Here is a 20705-nt window from a genome sequence, read left to right on the forward strand (position 1 = left end):
AAAACCTGTCCTTGATCCTGGGGGTCGGTATATGAGTATTCCTTTAAAATTACAAAGAGCGCTTAGCTTAATTCGGAACTGCAGGGCTTCGCAGGAAGTGGCAGGAATGGGTGAAGTTCTGACTACGAACCGTTCCCTTGCTATAATGGCCAGCCCGCCTCCTCTTTTTCTTACTCTATCCTGTCGATAGACTTTGTACCCGTTGGGTGTTGCGATCACTACATCAGGGTCCGATGCATTGTCGGTCCATGTTTCTGTGATAAAGAGAATATCTAAATTATTGTTGATAATGAGGTCCGCTATTTCCTGGCTGTGCTTGCACAGTGATCGCGCATTAATGAGGGCCATGACAATAGTAGCTTCTTTACAATTTTTTTGTAGCTTAGCATGAATCATAAAGTTATTTATAGGTAACGCGCTATGGCAGAACGGACAGAGCATGGTTACTTCATTTGATACTAATAGTGGATCAAGCATTATACAACTGGGAGCCGGGGCGGGTCGAAGCTCCATCAGAGAGGTACAAGAGTAGACCAAATTAGGCTGGGTCTGGGCCCGGCCAGGGGTCGTGGCCCTAAGCCCGGTCCCGGCGCGGACGGGCGCAGACGGGCTTGCCTTTGGCGCACCTTTGGCGCTCGGAGCGACGCTGATCTCGCGCTGAGGTAAGGGGGCGAAATTAAGAATGAACAATTAAAATATTTAGAAATGTTAAAAAACGCTATTCGCTAGTCAATAACGTGCAGTGCATCAAAGATAGAGCAAAGAGCCCCCGGCTTCCGCCTCAGGGGAGAAATAAACGATTGTCGCCAAGATGTTGTTACACACCCTTAATTATCCTGGGAGGGCGGGAGGGGTCGAACAACTACACCGTGACCCTTACCTCCCAGCAAGATGGCGGCTGAGGTGGGTCGAGTCAGGTGTCAGCGCCTGTAAATCGGCTGCGCTATGGGAGGGGGGAGGCAGTTAACAACCTCGGAGCGACGCTGATCTCGCGCCGAGGTAAGGGGGTGAAATTAAGAATGAACAATTAAAATATTTACAAATGTTAAAAAACGCTATTCGCTAGTCAATAACATGCAGTGCATCAAAGATAGAGCAAAGAGCCCCCGGATTCCTCCTCAGGGGAGAAATAAACGATTGTCGCCGAGATGTCGTTACACACCCTTAAATATCCTGGGAGGGCGGGAGGGGTCGAACAATTACACCGCGACCCTTACCTCCCAGCAAGATGGCGGCTGAGGTGGGTCGAGTCAGGTGTCAGTGCCTGTAAATCGGCTGCGCTATGGGAGGGGGGAGGCAGTTAACAACCTCGAAGCGACGCTGATCTCACGCCGAGGTAAGGGGGCGAAATTAAGAATGAACAATTAAAATATTTACAAATGTTAAAAAACGCTATTCGCTAGTCAATAACGTGCAGTGCATCAAAGATAGAGCAAAGAGCCCCCGGCTTCTGCCTTAGGGGAGAAATAAACGATTGTCGCCGAGATGTTGTTACACACCCTTAAATATCCTGGGAGGGTGGGAGGGGTCGAACAACTACACCGCGACCCTTACCTCCCAGCAAGATGGCGGCTGAGGTGGGTCGAGTCAGGTGTCAGCGCCTGTAAATCGGCTGCGCTATGGGAGGGGGGAGGCAGTTAACAACCTCGGAGCGACGCTGATCTCGCGCCGAGGTAAGGGGGCGAAATTAAGAATGAAAAATTTAAATATTTACAAATGTTAAAAAACGCTATTCGCTAGTCAATAATGTGCAGTGCATCAAAGATAGAGCAAAGAGCCCCCGGCTTCCGCCTCAGGGGAGAAATAAACGATTGTCGCCGAGATGTTGTTACACACCCTTAAATATCCTGGGAGGGGTCAAACAACTACACCGCGACCCTTACCTCCCAGCAAGATGGTGGCTGAGGTGGGTTGAGTCAGGTGTCAGCGCCTGTAAATCGGCTGCGCTATGGGAGGGGGGAGGCAGTTAACAAGGAGCGACGCTGATCTCGCGCCGAGGTAAGGGGGCGAAATTAAGAATGAACAATTAAAATATTTACAAATGTTAAAAAACGCTATTCGCTAGTCAATAACGTGCAGTGCATCAAAGATAGAGCAAAGAGCCCCCGGCTTCCGCCTCAGGGGAGAAATAAACGATTGTCGATTATGATGTCTTGAATGACTAACAATATTTATGGATTTCCAGATCCTATCAAATTATGGGCCTCTGGAGAAAAGGCAGAACATTTCTCCTACTGATGGTGGTGTTTCTCATCCAGTGTCTAATGATTTAGTTGACCATCTTGGGGAGCCCATGTTTGACCCCTCCTTCATTCCCCACCCCAACTCTACTGAGTGGTTCCCTTCAGAGCTTATGGCCGATAATATGTCCTTTTACCTTTGCCACGCTCTGGATAAATCTTCAAGTAAAGTTAAAATCTGAATGTCCCCGTCCTTCTCTTCTCAACAACATTTCTTCAACTCCGGTTATTGATCCCAATATGCTAATGTTTATTTTTACAAAGTTTGGGAACGACCCAAGAAATGTGTTGACAGATCCCGGTCCAATAGTTAAGATCAGATTTTGGATTTGGTTGGCTCTCTGACTAGAATTTTGAATTAAGCTGAAGAGGCCAAGTTGAAAGGCATGCAGGTGGATCCAGACAACTTATCTAACTGGGCCCAATTGGCTATATGTATTTTGAGCAATGCCCATATTTCTCAGGAAAGGAGGACCCCAAACTCAGTAGTCTTGACACTAAAGAAGAAGGTCCTTTGGCTAATGGCCTTTTATTTGGAGTTGTTTTTATTAAGGAACTTGGAAAATATACCTCAACCTTTGCTACTAAGGACAAGTAAGTCCCAGCTTTCCCTCAAGAAAATATTTTCTTCTCTGGCTTTTTCCTGGCAAAGGTAAGGGTCACTTTGTCGCCCGTTATTCCACAAGAGGTGCTTCCCTCACCAGAGGCTCCTTCGACCAGCAGTCCCAGGTCGATGTTTACACTGGCTACAAACCCCAGTTGTATCCCTCATCGTTCTAGAGGGTTCCATTCCAGGGGATATCGGAAGAAAGGAGAGCAATTCTTAGGTAAGACTTTCCAGTTCTGGCCTACCTCCTGTAGGAGGCAGATTAGCTCTTTGTCTAGATGCATGGTTTTCCTCTACCACAGATCCCTGGGTAATTCACACCGTTTAGGGTTATTAAATAATCTATTGCAGTAGAAAAGCAAAAACATTCCTCTTGTGTTAAATCTAAATGTTTTCAATAATTTCGTTGTGTACTACTATTTCAAGATGAAAACCATTCTCCATATCATAGATATCTTACTTCGGGACAATTGATTAGTCAGATTGGATCTTCAAGACACTTGCCTGTCAGTTTCAATACATACTTCTCACAGTAAATATCTTCTGTACCAATGGGGAATGTTCTTCTTCTGCTTCAAAGCTCTCCCTTTTGGCCTTTCTTCAGTTCCTTTGTGTTTCACCAAGTCATTTGATTTTCTATTCTCAAACAAGGCTTTAAAGTTATCTGTTTCTTGTATACTGGATTTTGATATCCCATGGTTTAGTATTCAAAGCATTCCACAAACTCCTACTTGTTCTAGGCGTCCAAGGCCGATAGTATTGTGCTCTCATTTGAACCTCATAACATTAACCTTCTGCCACTTCGTCTGCTTCATGCCTCAGGCGGGTCTAACAACTCAACATGGAGCAGATAACTTTGAAGCCTTGTTTGAGAATAGAAAAACAAATTACCCAAGGATCTGCACCTACCCCAGCCTCTAGGAAGAGCCGCATGACAATAGCAGGATAGTCTAAGACTAACCAGATACCCGCTAGTAGACCCACCAGTGCTTAACTAGTACCTCAGATGGTACCGAAGAAGGTGGTAGTGTAAATAAATGTCCCCTCCCGAAACATTCATAGACTGGAGTGAACAGGATCCCAAGCCACAACAACGGATGAAAAAAGAGTCTGTTTGCCTTTGTACAAGGACATTGATTTTAATGGGTGGTTGGGACAAGTATGAATGTGAAAGGTAAGTGAATGTATGTGTATGTCTGAAAGGAGAGGGTGGTGTTTGAAACATATAGGAGTATGATTAAGATAATGGCAAGAGGTATTTATTTCTTCTATTTGTCTGTATAAAGTTATGTCGCTGTGTCCTTGGTATTTTTTTAGTGTAAGAGTTCTTTATATCGTCTTTGAAGTGAAAAGCATTGATCAAAGAACCACCAATTCTTGATAAAACTGTGCTGCGCTATACACAATGTTTTATATATAATCAAATTGTTATTTGTAAAATGTGTGAAGTAAAGAAATAAACGTAAGAAGTGAGAAAAATAAAATAGAATAAAATAGATTGACACAAAGACTAACTGTATTCGTTTATAGGGAAACATATATAAGGCTATCTGTAGCAGCTATTTAGTAGCCCCTTAGGAAGCAATACAGGTCGTGTGAAATGGTGTTTTTCATTATATTGTTTAGCTCTTCTCAGGCAACCACCACAATCCTTGTCATGGTGAACCACAAAAGCCACTAAATTAAACTGTTCTAAACATTCTGGTAGCTTGCCATAAAGCAATCAGGCTTAACTTAGTGAAAAAGTGTAAAGTATTTATGCAGCAATCAAGACAAAAATCCAATCAGCAGAAAAGGACATAGTTGTAGTGTCTTGCGAGATTTATGAAAGAACCCTTTTAGCTCCTAACGGACTCCATAGAGCTGTGACATAGGTGTCAGAGTGGAATGTTATTAAAGCTTGTTTTAGAATTTTGAGTTTGCAGTTACACGCAGATGAATAAAGACATGTAATATTAAGCTCCTTGTGTGGCGTAGCCATTGATGGGTATATAGGCTGGGGAAGACATAACAACTGGCAATGAGATAGGGGATAAGTAACCGTAAAAACAACTGTGGTCTCCCAGAGGGTTTGCAGTGGTCCAAGCAAACTGCTCATGTGTGGCAAAAAAGGGGCCCAAAATATAGACAAAGAGGAGGTACAAAAAGGTTTAAGAAAGAGAGAGTGAGAGACAGATAAGTGGTGCATCATACAGAGAAAAAGGGGAGGATCAAGGAAATATTTAGAGGGAAGAAGTACAGGAAGGTAAACAGGGAAAAAAAAGTATAAGAGAGCAGACAGAATCGACTAAAATATATTTTGGAGAGGCAAGGGAGAACAAGGATGTCTGCTGTTTTGCCGCAAAAACAACGGTCCCTGGCCTTGAATTCTGAGTCATGGTCTATGGATGCACTAAGCAGTAAGGTAGGACTGGGACAGACAACGGGCCCGGGCACCAAAGTAAAAGTGGCACCTATTAGTCAATTAGATAACTAAAAAAGTGTCCCATGTATACAAATTGGGGTAGGTTTACATTTGTAAAAATATGCTTGTTGGACTTGGCCCTTTTTACAGGGTCATCCCTGAACTTTTTGCCTTCCTCCTGTATTTTGTCTGACTTGTTTTTGTTGGTTTTATGACTTTGGGTACTTTACCACTGCTGATCAGTGCTAACGTGCATATGCTCTCCCTATTGTAAATTGATGTTTGGATTAGTTACTCCATGATTGGCTTATTTGATTTACTCTCAGACACTAGTACAGTGCACTGGGGGTGCCCAGGGCTGGTACATCAAATGCTGCTGGTGGGCTTGCAGCAATGGTTGTGCCACCCACAGAAGCAGCCTGTAAAAGTGTGTCTCAGGTCTGCCATCGCAGAGCCGGTGTACAGTCACTACTAAAAGATGACACCCCAGCACTGCACTAACAGAGGAGGCAGTGTCATCATCCACAAAGAAACAATCCACTGCACCACCGTCGCAGACGACCCCATACCAATGATGGAACATCTCAATTTCGAACTCCACACCGATAACAAAACAACCATCAAAGGCACCCTTGCCTACAGACCCCTTAGACCGCGCACGGGCGTCAGCGACACCATCATATACTTCATCACCCCACTTGCTATCGAGCGAGCCCATCACTACATCTTCTTCGGAGACCTCACCTTCCTCCTGTAAGATCCAACAAACACTAACTCCGTCAACCTCCTGGAACAAAGGAACAACATTGACCTCACCAAGCTGGTCACAGATCCCACACACAGAGCATGACAAACTCTGGATCCTATCTTCACATCCAGATACAGTCAAATACAGTCATGCCACTGAACTCACTTGAACAAACTACTCTATTGTCCACTTCACCATAGCAGGCGCACTGCGCACCACCTCAAACCCCCCCAACACCTCCTTCTGGAGCAAAGTAACACAGACCCAACAGATGGATGCCATCTACACCACCCAGTCCGACGCCGCAAGCAACCTGGCAGAAGTAGTCCAGAACCTAAACACCTGGATCACCAATGCTGCTGACTTAGTCACCCCATCAAAACATCTAAAACCCACAGATCCACCAAACAAGCCAGCTGGCTCACACTAGAACTCAGTACTATGAAACGCAGCTGCAAAAAAATTGAGGGAAGATCACGCACCCACAAAGACGCTAAAGACCGAGCTACCTTTAAGTCAGCCCGCAACAAATACTACTGACTACTCAAAAACGCAAAAAAGGACGCCCTTGCAGGCAGCATCAAGGCAACTGCTAACCACGCCAAGGAACTCTTCTACATCATAAGAGTTCTCCTGCCCAACAGCCATCAAGGACAGTTCTACTCTTTTACAGGAACTCTTCAAAGCTTTAGCAAATAATTTCCAGAACAAGATATCCACTATCTACAGGAACTTAGAGCCCCAAACCATGACTTCCTCAGCCTCCTCACCCAAAAGAAAGCCTCCACCGCCCAGCAACTGCATGGGAGAAGGCCACCACACCGAACACCAAATCCATCATAAACTCCATTCACTCAGGAGCACCCACGGACCCCTGCTCCCACCACCTCTGCAACCTAGGAAGAAATTAGATCAGCCACCAAAGCACCACCATCGTCAACGCATCTATTGCCACAGCCATTTTTCCCCATGCATGGATACACGCAGAAGTCAGATCTCTCCTCAAGAAACCCTTTGCCGACCCATCTTACTGCACCCATTCCCCACCAAAGCCCTGGAGGAGGCCATCAACCGGCATGACACCAAACAACAATCAGATTTCTGCACCAACCACAGCACCGTGACTGTACTTATTGCTGCCATGAATGACGTCCTGACCTTGCTATACAGAGGAGAACTGGGAGCCGGTGATCCTGCTCGACCTCTTTGCAGCTTTTGACACCATATCCCGCCACACACACACATCAAGAGACTGCACCACATCGGGATCAGGGAAAAGACACTCAAGTGGAATGCATGATTCCTCATGGGATGAACGCAGAGTATCCTCCTACCTCCTTTCACTTTAGAACCCACAAGCACCATATGAGAAATCCCTCAAGTTTCATCCCTCAGCCTCACTTTATTCAACACCTACATGAAGCCTCTAGCCAACCTCATCAGAACCCAAGGTTTCAACATCACATCCTATGCCCATGACATCCAGCTCATCCTCTCCCTCTCAGCAGACCCCACCACCGCTTAAAAACAACATCCATAACTGCATGAAGAATGTCGAGGATTGGATGAAGGACAAGGATTGAAGTGCTGATCTTTGGCAACAACGCCTCCCTCCAGAACAACACATGGTGGTCCACCGAACTAGGACCCACTCTCGCACCAAAATACCATGCCTGCAACCTCTGCATTATTCTGGACAGCAAACTCACCATGAAACAACAGATTAACAGAGCCTCTTCCGCCTGCTTCCATACTCTTGCTTGCTCCAAAGCATTTTCAAATGGCTCCCCATCAGCATAAGAGAAACAGTCACTCAAGCCTTAATAACCAGGCACCAGGACTACAGCAATGCACTGTATGCAGGAACCACTAGCAAACTTACGAGAAGGCTGTAGACAAAACAGAAGTCAGCGGCCAGACTGATCCTCAACCTGCTCTAACAGACCCACATCTCCAAACACCTGAGAAACTTCCACTGGCTCCCTGGCTGGAAAGATGCCATTTCAAGTTACTGCCACACCTCTACAAAGCCCTCCACAACCATGTTCAGAATACATGAATCACTGCATGAACTTATAACCATACAGAAACCTTTGCTGCACCTCCCTCGCCCTCCCACAGATACTGTGCATCCGCTGCAGCCACACAAAGGATGTTCCTCGCTGGCAAGTCCTGGAATGCCCTCCCCTCTCCACACACTAACCTCGCTGAGAGACTTCAGGAACATACTCAATCCTGGATACCCTCAAGGGTGATTAGCCGTGCTTTACAAGTACTGATTGATTGGTAAATAATAATGAAGCTCAGCTCTCTAGCACCTCATCGTGGGTGATTCCAGAGACGCTATATATGTGTGACTAATGCATTTTAGTGCGCCGCTGATGCAAGCACCAGCACTAAAATGCATTAGTCAACCCTGGATGTGTGGTAAATGGCCGAGCTGTAGTCTAACAAGGCTCATCCTGAGATTTTAGGGTCTGACTTAGAGTTCGGCAGATGGGTTACTCCTTCATAAACGTGAAGGGTATCCCATCTTTGGCATCACAATTCCATTATATCCAATGGCACTTGAACTAAGAAACATTTGTGATGGAGTAACCCATCTGCTGAACTCCAAAACAAGCCTATAGTCCTTTAAGACCTAATCCACCATCATAATACACTTCTAAAGCCCCCAGGGAGGGGCCTGACCAAGATGGAGGTGTGAGTGGGCGTGTTTTAATTGTGCTCTGTCCCCGCCAGGCCTAACGCATTGTCATAGCAGCTGACCCACCAAGACTCCTGCCCCCAGGACTGCCACCTCAGTGGTGCGTGAGATCCAGGCAGTGGAGACCATGGAAATATGATGAGACAACCCCCCCCGAAGGCAGCTGACTGGTGCCCAGGATCACATGAGGCAGGAACTGCGGCAGGCCCTCATCGCTGGACTAGCAACGCGAGAGTGGGCGATCCTGTGTTAGTGAACGGTAGCCCTCCGGTCCCGTCGGCACCGGCTTGAAGGGTAGAGTGACACCCTTGGCACAGAACAGCAGCATGTGGAAGGGGGCCTGTTTGACAGGCCACACCGGATCTTTGGGGCATGGGCAACTGGCTTACTGGTGTGCCGACTGAGGGCAGCGCTGGGCGTGCTCGCGGGTCCATCGTCGGTGATCTCCAGGAGCTGGGTGTGACAACACCATGAAGTGATTTCTATCCCCTGGGACTAGGTGGGCAGATGGGCCTGTACAGGCCTGACTCCTGGCAGAGGCCCCATTGCGTGAGTATTAGAAGCGCAACTCATGGCCACCCCCTTCCTGGCAAAGGGGCAGATGATTCTGGCTCATAGCCAAGTAGGGCCCGCTGGCTCTTGCTGGCTCAGGGCTGCATCGTTGAGAGTGAGGCTTGTGTGCCTCCGACCCATAGGCTATCTTGGGAAAAGGAGCTGAATCAGCACAGTGAGCCTGGGGTGCATCAGGCACTAGCGACACATATGGGACAGCGGGCCCTTCACCAACAGCCACCTGCCCTTGAAGTCCTCTACACCAATTGAGCAGCAATATGTCATAGGGGAGGGCCTGCGCTGAGAGTAACCCTGGGGCAAAACTCCGATTCCGCTGCAGAGCAGAGTTAGCCAGCCTGCCCCCTCTAAAATACAGTTACAAACTATTTTAAAATGAAATAAAAGCACGCATACCTGTCCTGTGGCATGCACAGTTCTCTCAAGATGTACCTCACATAGGAGAGAGACGGCGAGGAGGAGGGCAGCCCAGGGATGTCACAGGGCAGGTAAGTGGTTTTATTTTTATTTTAAATTAATCTTTACCTGTTTTTTGTTATAGGGGAGTTGAGGCGGGTCGGCGGAGCGCAGTGTGGTGGAGTTCCACGAGGTTTCCACCCAACTCCGTGCACCTCCGTGTAGTCTCACTACACCAGCTCCATCCGGGGTTAGCTGAGAGCAGGCATGTTAAGACTGTCATAACCTGTTGACACTGAGCTTCACAGATACCCCGCTTGCCCTTACATAGCTTTGCAGGACACTATCAGGCATACTTTTTATTCCACCGCCCACAAGACATATCCTCAATTAGACCACTTTCTAGCTTCCCTGTCTGTTGGGGAGCAGGTGCTTGCTTCTAATATTGAACCCTGCTCGCTGTCAGACGATGCACATATAACATTAACCCTATGCACTTCCTCCCTCCCTACGCAGATACCTCCCTAAAAACCATAATAAGAAACAAAGAAGAAAATATATTATTTCACATATGAGCAGGGTAACAAGGTTAGGAAATTCATGAGTAGCAGTCTTAAAGATAAACATAGAACGCTTCTACGCATCAACCCGGTGGGTAGGAACCTATTATTAAATGAGGAAGACTAGCTAAATTAATTTCGAACATACTATTGATCCCTATACACCACAAAAGAGCCCCTCCTGTGGAACAGTGTGACTGCAACCTCTGGTGCAGAGTTCCCAAGCAGAACTCATTCAAAATCTCGTTTTTAAAAAACAATCATGGGTGAAGAAATTCAGAGAGCAATTAATTCTCTCAAAATATATAAGGTGCTGTTCCTGATCATATAAACGCAGAAACCCACCAAATATTACTTTGAGAAAAAATATTCAAGGAAGCACTTGATGCATTCTAATTTGATAGTCTGTAAATGTGACTACACGCTCTGAGGTAGCAACACTACACCTTACAGTGCCTTCCTAGTATAGTACAGATTCCAAAAAAAATATACAGACAGAAACAATTTAGCTTCAAGAGAATTAGCAGAAATTAACTAGTTCATGGTGATGTGGTTGAGCAGACCTGAATCTGGGTGGCACTAAATATGAGTGTATAGACACACTCCTTTTCTTGGAAGTCATTGAAAACCACAAGCAACAAGCCTAACAGTGCCTTATTGGCATGGTGAAGCTTCTAACAAGTGGCTTTGAAAAATGAAAATGAGCAGATGTGAGTTCTGGGCATAGTCACGCCCTTTCATTCTAAGAAGTCAAGAAGGGTTCTGTGAAGCTGTAGGGAGGTGTTGGGGATGTCTGATATCACGTTGATGAGTCTGAAGATAAGGCCATGAAGTATGTTTGGAAATGATAGTGCTGTCATCTATGTAGCTGAGAGGTGCAAAATAATCTTGATTTATGTGCAGTAAATAACCCATTCTCAAAGGATATCAGCAAAAAAATAACCACTCAGTGAACGTTCCACTGTGCCTATTTCAAAAGTGTTAACATCTGCCTGTACCCGAGTATTATATTTGGTTTGTTCTAACTTTTAGACAGTGACAGAGTGAATCAACATCCAATGTTAGAGGTCCACCAGGCAGGCTTCCAGTTGGGACACACAGCTGTCTGTGATGGTGGAACCAAGTGTGTTTGGTTCAAGGGTGCATTTCACATCTATGGCTGCGATTCTATCTGCATATTCCTTGTGGCAGGTGAAGAGAGCAGAATTCCAACAGATTTTCTATTTGATACCTTAAGATTTTACCTAGCTAAATATAAGCTAAAATAACTACTTAAACAACCAAAAATCACACAAATAATGGCATACCAAATTTGGGGAAAGCCCTAGAAGAAATGTCACAGGAGGAATGGGACATGAACACGCTGCATAACCTGTTAAAAAATGGGCCCAGCACTGCTGCTATTGCTTTTCATTTGGTAAGAACATTGAGGATTTAGCAAAGCTATGTGGTGGGAGATCGCGAATATCATAATTTTTGTCTCTATGGCCACAGCTTTATCTGCCACGTCATTAAAACAAGCCATCTTATCAAAATGTATTAGATTTCCTCTCATCTCACTCCTATCACCTAACTCTTGCACAAATTCAACGCTACGTAAATGCTGTAGAGGATGTGGCCACCGCCAACAGCCATTTATGCATGTCATCCGTAAGTGTCCTTAATTGCTTAATTGCTGGATCTGAGAAAGAAGCATCTATGGCCCTGTTTTATGAGGATCGGAGCATGTACGGTTGATGAAAAAATAACTAATGTCTTCAAGGGACGCATCATCAACTGTCTTGCAGACTGGTAAAATATATAGACCTGGCATCCAAAGAAAAAAATAAACAGCATTGCTAGGAAATAACCAAGAACATGATTTTACCAAGGTATGCCAATCCTCCCTCTTGAATATCGTCCCTGTTGAGGAATTTCAATTTGCTTTTACTTTAGTTTACCATCGTTGCGATTTGCTGGGGTGAATTAATTGACTCTCGCTATATTGCTGTGTAACATTGTATTGTATTGTATTCTAATTGCATTTATATAGCGCTTACTACCCCTGACGAGGCGTCAAAGCGCTTTTTGGCGAGTAGCACGCTACTCCGGGATCCCATAGAGGATTAGTGTTGAATTAGTATAGTGAAACATGCAAGTAAATTTTAAGTGGTGGATAGGTTAGTCAGTTATGGATTAGTCATTTATTTGGATTTGGATTCGGAAAAATACCAGAATCGTGAAGCATGCTACTCCGGAAACCAATAAAGGATTAGTGCTGAATTAGTATGGTGAAATAGGAACGTAATCTTAGTGGTGGATATTAGTCAGTTATTTGGAGTGAGAAGGGTAGTGGAGGGATAAAAAGGAAGAAAGGTTTGCACTCATGTAGCACCTGTTACCCCTGATGCGTGTCGAAGCGCTTTTCTGGTGAGTAGGACGCTACTCTGGAACCCATAAAGGATTATTGTGGAAAATTAGTATAGTGAAGTATGAAGTAATTTGAGTGGTGGATATGTTATTCAGTTATTTGGATAGAGATGTGTAGGTTGCGGGATAGAAGAGGGAAAGAGGTTTATATTTATATAGCGCTTGCTACCCCTTGATGAGGTTTTGAGGCGCTTCATTGGCGAGTAGCACGCTACTCTGGAACCAATAAAGGATTAGTGGTGAATTAGTATAGTGGAATATGGAAATTGAGAAGTGAACATGTTAGTCTGTTATTTTGGTGCTTCGTTGTACCCACTGTGTCTTACCTGCCTTGGCTGAGAGGCAGCACTGTGCACAGGCACCTTGAGGGCCATGTCTATTAAAAATGGCTGCATCCATCGAAGAGTGTGAGGTAGTGGAATACAGCACAGATGCTTCATTGTACCCACTGTGATCTACTTGCCTTGGCTGAGTGGCAGCACTGTGCGCTCCTTGATGGCCATGTCTATTAAAAAAGGCTGCATCCATTGAAGAGTGTGAGGAAGAGCAACACAGCACCGATTATTTATTGTACCCACGGTGTCCTTTCTGCCTTGGCTGAGAGGCAGCACTGCGCGCACACCTTGATGGCCATTCTATAACATAGAGCAAACTTATTGCACACACTAGCTATTCGCGACAAATGGAGAGAAGCTATTGATTTGGGTTATATTCTAGTGCAACGTTCAGAAGGATAAAGAGAATGAAGATTGTATTCACGCCCGGCAGTTCACTCAGTATCTGCTAAATATATGACGTTACAACGCAAACAAATACAAAGCATGCTTGTACAACGCAACTTTTACAACGCAAGTGACATTACATCGCAGGTTTTTACAACGTATACCATTACAACGCGAATATAGTAAAATACATTGAATGATCCATTACAACGCATATTACACCAACGCACACTTTTACAACGCAATATATATATATTTTTTTGTATAATAAACTCTTGGAGCAGGATGCAGGGAAAATAGGTGTTTTGGGTGGGGAAGTGTATTATAACATGGATATTGGAAATTAATATATAAGTATTAATGCTCGAGTACTGAAATTAATAATCAAATATAAATTGAATACATTATAAAATAAAAAGTATATACATTTATTTAAAATATTGCTGCAAAAGATACTATTTTATAGCACGATATTTAATTAAATACTATCAACGCAAAAAATAAATCTTCCATTTTTAAATTCCAAAAACAAAAGTCCTACAACTCTTTCAGTGAAATTACTTTGACTCAGAAATACTCAAAATGAACGTTATAATATAAAAAAGAGTTACGAAAACTAACATAACAATATAGTTATTTACATTCTCACATACCATTTAAAACACAAAGAAAAATTGTACACAAAACATATTCCTTTCTAATTACGTGCAACACAGCAAAACATATGAAAGAAGCTGACTACTATTTTAAAAACTGTAGTTACCTGATTACCAGAGACTGCACATGCGTTTTACTACTGAGAACGACAAACCTCATAGTAAGCCTTCAAAAACATAAAGTAAGTACAAACTATACAAATCTTTAACTACTTAACAACTTCTAGATAAGCAAATATACTAAATAAAGTATGTAAACTTTTTTCAGTTTATTTGAAAACATTCAAAATTCAACTAAACATTGCAAAATACTATATTTTGTACAATATATATATATAAAGTAAGTGACTAAAACTATATATATTTTCTTACCGTTTTTAAATAAATGTATAATAGTGGGTGTATTAAAAAAACATTAAAAATATAAAGTATACTGTTCCAAATAAAAAATATTCTTGCCTGAAGCAGTGGTATGTTAAAATAACTATTCCTACTCCAAACACTGTTTCCGTCCTAGAAAATGCTGCATAGTTGTGGGTTTAAAATTACTATTCCAAATCCAAAAGCTGCTTCCCTCTCAAAAAATGCTAATTAATGATGAGGCTAAAATTGCTATTCCAACTCCATAATATACTATGCAGATGCAGGATCGTGTTATTTTAAAATTACTATTACTACACCATAAGATGCTTGCCTCTGAAATTATGCAAAATATGAAATTATTAAAATAACTGTTCCTACTCCAAATAGTGTTTCCCTCCAAGATAATGCAGGATAGTGGTATGTTAAAATTACTATTCCTACTCCAAAGTGTGTTTGCCTTCGGTAAAATGCTGGATAGTGTTGTGTATAAAATTACTATTCCAACTCCAAAACATGCTTGCCTCAGAAAAACACTCGGGATAGTTTGGGGTTTAAAATTCCTATTCCAACTCCAAAGGATGCTTAAGTCACAGAAAAAGCTGGCTAGTAATGGGGTTAAAATTACTATTCCAACTCCAAAAGGTGCTTGATTCAGAAAAAGTGCAGGATAGTGGTATGTTTAAATTACTATTCCTACTCCAAACAGTGTATATCTCCTATAAAATGCTGGATAGTGGTTCATTTAAAATTACTATTCCAACTCCAAAACATGCATACCCGGGGACAACACTGGATAGTGGTGGGATTTAAATTACTATTCCAACTCCAAAAGGTGCTTGATTCAAGAACGGTGCAGGCTAGTGGTATGTTAAAATTACTATTCCTACTCCAAAGGCTGTTTGCCTCCTGTAAAATGCTGGATATAGTTGTGCATAAAATTACTATTCCAACTCCAAAAGGTGCTTGCCTCAAAGAAATCACTGGATAGTGATGGGGTTTAAATTACTATTCCAAATCCAAAGGGTATTTGACTCCTGTAAAATGCTGGATAGTGTTGTGCATAACATTACTATTCCAACTCCAAAAGGTGCTTGCCTCAAAGAAAACACTGGATAGTGATGGGGTTAAAAGTATTATTCCAACTCCAAAAGTTGCTTACTTCAAGAAAGGTGCAGGATAGTACTATGTTAAAATTACTATTCCTGCTCCAAAGGGTGCTTGCCTTAGAGAAAACGCTGAAAAGTGGTGTGGTTTAAATTTCTATTCCTACCCTAAAACATGCACACCTCAAAAATAATGCTAAATAGACATGAAGATAAAACTATTATTTTTAATATAAATGATCATTTCTAACTTAGTAAAAATACTGTATATTGATGAAAAATAAATTGCTAATCTGACTAAAACATAAACTTATCTCAGTAAAACATTATGTTGCATTTTGACCTACATGAGAAATGCTTTCACAAACTTAACATATTTATACTTCTTTTTTATATACCAACAGGTTACTACTACATCCAAAAACAAAATACCTAGATCATTTTCACAAGAATACATCTTGAAATATTCACAAAAAGTTGAGAAAAGCATAGTGCAAGGTAATTTCCTTATATATAAACAACAAGTAAACAACAAATTAAACAGTATACAAACACAAATGAAACTAATTTAAAAACATCATCATAACAATGTCCAAATATTTTTTCTTTCAGCTTTCAAAACTTTCAACAACCATTTAAAAGAAAAACATAACAAGTTGATTTTCACATCAATACATTTTTATATTAAATTTCCATTCCTACCCTAAAACGTGCACACCTCAACAATAATGCTAAATAGACATGAAGATAAAACTATTATTTTTAATATAAATGAAAATTTCTAACTTAGGAAAAATACTGTATATTGATGAAAAATAAATTGCTAATCTGACTAAAACATAAACTTATCTCAGTAAAACATTATGTTGCATTTTGACCTACATGAGAAATGCTTTCACAAACTAAACATATTTATACTTCTTTTTTATATACCAACAGGTTACTACTACATCCAAAAACAAAATACCTAGAACATTTTCACAAGAATACATATCGAAATATTCACAAAAAGTTGAGAAAAGCATAGTGCAAGGTAATTTCCTTATATATAAACAACAAGTAAACAACAAGTAAACAAATTAAACAGTATACAAACACAAATGAAACTAATGTAAAAACATCATCATAACAATGTCCAAATATTTTTTCTTTCAGCTTTCAAAACTTTCAACAACCATTTAAAAGAAAAACATAACAAGTTGATTTTCACATCAATTCATTTTATATTAAAATGTTACTTCTATCAATAGAAATACATAGATTTTTTCTTCCACAGAAAAAGACATATTACAGTTAAATAGATAGTTTAAACATCATTAAAGAAATGTAGACAAATAAGCACAAAAGTATTTCTTCAAAGAAAAATGAAAAATTGTTGTCCAATTATAAAACCTGAAACTGTTGTTCCTTAACCAAAATGATATTATTATATTTCAGACAAATAATTTTTTAATATTTTCAATATACTAACAATAAATATCTTTCTACTTTTTCAGAACACAACTCAACTAAAACACACTCACAAAATCAAGAAACAACCTAAACAATATGATAAAGGTAAGATTTCAGAAACAAAAACCAATATAAAAATATTAACTATATTTCTCTCACTAGGAAGCTTTTCAATAAACAATGTATATATAATAAAACCCCAAAAATATATTTCTTTTCAGAACCATCAAAGAAAAACAATAAAATTACCAAAGAAGAAGAATCAAACCACAGCTAATTCACAGGTAAGAAAAACTTGAACTATTTTTCTATACCACAAATTAATGTTTTTTTCTCCCAATAAAGCAGGAATCCATATGTAATAAACCTACTAAGTTAGAAAAACAACAAAGTTAAAACAGTAAATAGAACATGAAAATGCATGAATTTTAAACTGCCAAATGTATTATATAAAATATACAGTAATTTCCCCTCTAAACAGGGTGTGTTTATTGTAAGGAGAGACTATCTGAACCCAGATGTCATTGGAGGTGTGTGCAATATTACTCAACCCATTGCAAAGGCAGAGTGGTTACTCTTGGTGACACTGTTTTAAGAACCATAGACCATAAGCACTCTGCCTCTGCAGATGAGATTTAAATTAGAGAAATTATTAATGAAATAAAAGATATTGCATCCACCTCCAATGAAACCCCGACATGTTGCAAGTAGTATGCCCAACTTACCTAATTTGCGAAGAATTATTAAACATCAAAAACAGACAAGTAACCCACAAAGAGTCACACCCCAAACCTACTCTAACATAATAATTCCACCTGAACTCTCTGTTATTTATTCTAATGAACCTTTTCTCTTGCATGACAACGAAAACCCTGAAAAGAGAATAATAATCTTTAGCACACCCCATAACCTAGTAAGATTTGAAAAAGTGATATTTGGATGATGAATGGAACATTTAGAAGCACGTCCCATCCATTCTCCCACATATACACTACTCATGCATTCATTAACAATACTGTAGTTCCCTTAATATACAGTTTACTCCCTGATAAACAATCCTCAATATATACTGAATTGTTATCAATGATAAAATCTAAAACATCCAACAAAGGTCCTAGAAAAGTAATAATTGACTTTGAAATAACTATGTTTAATACAATAACAAAACCATACCCAGATAAACAAATTCAAGGATGTTTCTTTCAATTTTCTCAGGCATATTGGCAAAAACTACATAAAACATCGTTGATTGAGGATTATATAGCAGATAACAACTACCCTTTGCTTTGTTCCTCCTGAAAGTGTAACAGAGTACTACACTTCAATGACTGAATTAGAACGCCGAGTTTCTATCATGTGTAGGATTATGCTTCTCTAAATATTGCTTTTTTTTCATTTAATAGCACTTGCTAGACATGTCTATCAGTCAGTCCACAGGCACGAATGCTGCTGTACACCATTACAAGATGGCCGCCATGTAACGGGGCTCAGTCTTTTGTTTATTTTTCACATTGGTAATCACATGAGATTTGTGTTCAAGAAAACATTATTTATTTATTGTTTTCAAATTCATTGTTTAAATCACCCGTGATCAAGGCGAGTTAATCGCTGAAACGCGTTGGGGCTACGGCTCTATTGCCTGATTTTCATGCTGAAATTAATTGAATAAATAACCCATGGACTGCAGCTGGATTGGTGTGGTAATTTGCTCGGATTGGAGTGCATTGGCGTAACAATTGTTGCGCTGTGTGAAATTGGATACATTGTAACAGGGAAACCTCCGACCCTGGAATGCACCGCTGTCACGGTGTCCCGGTGCACTGTTGGAGGATGTGAAAATGAATATCTATATATAGATATATATATATATATATATATATATAGATAGATAGATGGATGGATAGATAGATAGATAGATAGATAGATAGATAGATAGATAGATAGATAGATAGATAGATAGATAGATAGATAGATAGATAGATAGATAGATAGATCTATCTATCTATCTATCTCTCTCTATATATATATATATATATATATATATATATATATATATAACCTACTGGCAGTCGCCAGTAGGTAGTTATATTTAGGACCAGGTTTCCATAGGAAGAGCATTTTTTGTTTTGCTTAGAACTTTGGCGTAATTTGACGAATCTTCATTAAATGTTCTAAACAAATTCTTTGTTCATATCAGCTCGTATGTCAAAAGTTTGGGGGTGATTCGTCAAGGGGGTCGAGAAAAAAGGGGGTGTGCCAAAACGTATTTCCTCCATGCAATTTCCATAGGAAACTTTAAACGAGGCTACAGGTCGAACAGGTGATCGGAATTGCCCCAAATTTGGCAGGGAGAAGGGTCTTGGTTTAGAAAGCACGCTATTGTTTATTTGGTGTAAATCCATTCGGTGATTTTGGAGCAATATCGAAATTTACAGATATCGATATTTGGGAATTCTGCCATCTGATTGGCTGATGCGTTACGAGCACGAGCTTGCTGGTCATTGACTGCGAATGGTTGCAACTAGGAGGTGTTGTCAGCAATTTTGTGATTCTGTTGACACGAGTAAAGGGAAAAAAGAGGGAAAAAGTAGGAAAGAGGAGGGTAGGAGCGCTGTGAGCTCTGTGGGGTGGTTAGGGTGTGCTATAAAGGGAGTGTGAAGCATTCACCCCTACCGGTGTGACAGTGCTGTTTTGCCCAGAGTGAGATGGTGCTGAGTGCACTCGGGGATTAAACTGTGCGCCTAAACCATGAGCTGATTGCTGTGAACTGATGTGCTCTGGGCTCTGAAGCACACTGGCCGCTGTAGCATCGCTGTACAAGTGGTGTTAGTATGCGTTTAGACTATAGCGGGAGTGGGAGTGGGAAGCATACTACTCACTCCTACCGGTCTGAAGACTCTGGCTGAAACCGTGAGCCTAAGCTGATTGCTGTAAAGTGGTGTGCTGTGGGCGCTGTAGGATACTGGCTGCTGTAGCATACCTGTGTAAGTAGTGTTAGTATGCGTTTATTCTATACTGGGAGCGGGAAGCGAACTACTCACCCCTACTGGTCTGAAGACTCGAATGCTGTGTTTTAGCAAGCAGGAATAAAGAAATAATCGTGAAGAATATAATGCAGAATGTTGCAATGCCACAGAAGACAAATGGTGAAATCAGGTGTGTTTAAGAAAGTGGCTGTGTGTGATAAAGCGATGGAGTCTGCAAGTTATATACAAAAAGTGTATTTATTTAAGTGCCATAAATGGACCTACTGGTGTAAGAGCTAAGGCATCCAGCTGAAGCAAACTCCAACCGCTTATGCTGTATTCAAACGTAAGCTCCCGCATCATTGAATTCCACATTACATGTTACAGTTCCATGTGACATAAACAATACCTATTAGACATTAATGACTCTAAATTCTATAATGAAAATAAAGGTAGGATACGATTACCACATGTATCCTTTAAGAAAACAAAAAAAACTAAAATATTGCAAAATGTAATCATCAAACTTCTTAGGTACCCTGGTATTCCTTTTTTGTAACACAAAATTATCAACAGCAGAACAGTCAGCAATCTCTTCTACAATAGGCTCAATCTGGTGCGTGTCAGAATTGGTAATAGTTCTACCCACAACGGAACTTTAAGGAGGAACACAAACACTGCGCTTCTCAGAAGCACATTTGGTACCCTTCTCATCAAATCATACATTATTGTCTTCAGCCCTTTCAAAAAAACATTCTTGTGCAAGAGCTAAGGCATCGAGCTGAGGCAAACTCCAACGCTT

At 41.0% G+C, this 20705-nt stretch overlaps 1 long non-coding RNA gene across 2 annotated transcripts in view; it reads left to right on the forward strand.

The window, feature by feature from the left end:
• LOC144826225 (uncharacterized) overlaps window positions 1–20705 on the forward strand; it is a 50210-nt gene that overhangs the window by 14333 nt on the left and 15172 nt on the right. For both annotated transcript variants that reach the window (XR_013609717.1, XR_013609718.1), the window contains exons 2-3: window positions 16982–17042; window positions 17159–17221. This is a non-coding gene — a long non-coding RNA (uncharacterized LOC144826225). The remainder of the gene's footprint in view (window positions 1–16981; window positions 17043–17158; window positions 17222–20705) is intronic.

This window comes from Lissotriton helveticus, chromosome 3_2 (assembly GCF_964261635.1).
Source record: "Lissotriton helveticus chromosome 3_2, aLisHel1.1, whole genome shotgun sequence".
Classification (NCBI taxonomy): domain Eukaryota; kingdom Metazoa; phylum Chordata; class Amphibia; order Caudata; family Salamandridae; genus Lissotriton; species Lissotriton helveticus.